Consider the following 1,831-nt stretch of genomic DNA (forward strand, 5'->3'; position numbering starts at 1 on the left):
ACTTTTTGGCCTGAGGGCTGCATCGGGTTTCGGAAATTGTATGGAGAGCCAGTTAGGGGAGGGAGTCGTGGCCCAGCCACCACCTCCTAACCGCCCCCCGGGACTCCTGCCCCATCCAACCCCCCACTCCCCGCTCCCTGGCCCCTGACTGCCCCTGGACCCCACCCCAACTGCCCCGCCGGGACTCCTGCCCCATCCAACCCCCCCTTCTTCCTGACTGCCCCCCCGGGACTCCTGCCCCATCCAACCCCCCCTTCTTCCTGACTCTGCCCCCCCGTGATCCCTGCCCCATCCAACCCCCCCTTCTTCCTGACTGCCTCCCCGGGATCCCTGCCCCATCCAACCCCCCCCTTCTTCCTGACTGCCCCCCCCGGGATCCCTGTCCCATCCAACCCCCCCTTCTTCCTGACTGCCCCCCCCGGGATCCCTGCCCCATCCAACCCCCCTTCTTCCTGACTGCCCCCCCCCGGGATCCCTGCCCCATCCAACCCCCCCTTCTTCCTGACTGCCCCCCCCGGGATCCCTGCCCCATCCAACCCCCCCTTCTTCCTGACTGCCCCCCCGGGACTCCTGCCCCATCCAACCCCCCCTTCTTCCTGACTGCCCCCCCCCGGATCCCTGCCCCATCCAACCCCCCCTTCTTCCTGACTGCCCCCCCCCGGGATCCCTGCCCCATCCAACTACCCCTTCTGACTGCCCCTGGAACCCCTGTCCCTGACTACCCCCTGCCGCCCCATCCCACCCCCCCTTCCTGTCTGCCCCCATTCAACCCCCTGTTCCTGCCCCAACCCTTATCCACACTCCTGCCCTCTGACCACCACCCGCAAACTCCCCTGCCCTCTATCCAGCCTCCCCCCCACTCCGTGGCCCCTACCACGCTCCTGGTGCACTGGTGGCTGGCGGCGCTACAGGTGCTCCGCCCAGCTGGAGCCGGGCCACGCCGCCGCCGCCACCGTGCAGCACAGAGCGCCAGGTCAGGCCGGGCTCTGCAGCTGCCGCTGCCCCAGGAGCTCACCCCGCCGCCCAGAGCATTGCGCCAGCGGCGAGGTGAGACTGCGGGGGAGGGGGTGGGGGACAGCCTCCCCAGCCAGGAGCTCAGGGGCCGGGCAGGAGGGTCCGCAGGCCAGATGTGGCCCGTGGGCCGTAGTTTGCCCACCTCTGAGTATATTCACCTCCTGGACCAGATCCTGTGCTCCACTTAGGACTAAATCAAGAATTGCCTCTCCTCTTGTGGGTTCCAAGACGAGCTGCTCCAAGAAGCAGTCATTTAAGGTGTCAACACACTTTATCTCTGCATCCTGTCCTGAGGTGACGTACCCAGTCTATATGGGGATCATTGAAATCCCCCACTATTATTGCGTTTTTTATTTTATAGCCTCTCTAATCTCCCTGGGCATTTCACAGTTACTATCCCCATCCTGCTCAGGTGGCCGGTAATATATCCCTACTGCTATATTCTTATTATTCGAGCATGGAATTACTATCCATCGAGACTCCATGGTACAGTTTGGTTAATTTAAGATTTGATTCTACACTTTCTTTCGCATCTAATGCCACTCCCCCACCAGCACAACCTGTTCTGTCCTTCCAATATATTTTGTACCCTGGTGTGACTGTATCCCATTGATTATCTTCATTACACCACACTTCTGTGATGCCTATTGTATCAAAATCCTCATTTAATATGAGGCACTCTAGTTCACCCATCTTATTATTTAGACTTCCAGTATTTGTATATAAGCACTTTAAAAAATTGTCACTTTTTAGCTGTCTGCTATTACATGATGTTACATCATGTTACATGATTGGTCCTAGCTCTGAGATAGCGCGT

The sequence above is a fragment of the Lepidochelys kempii genome, chromosome 3 (genome assembly GCF_965140285.1).
Source record: "Lepidochelys kempii isolate rLepKem1 chromosome 3, rLepKem1.hap1, whole genome shotgun sequence".
NCBI classification, from domain to species: Eukaryota; Metazoa; Chordata; order Testudines; family Cheloniidae; genus Lepidochelys; species Lepidochelys kempii.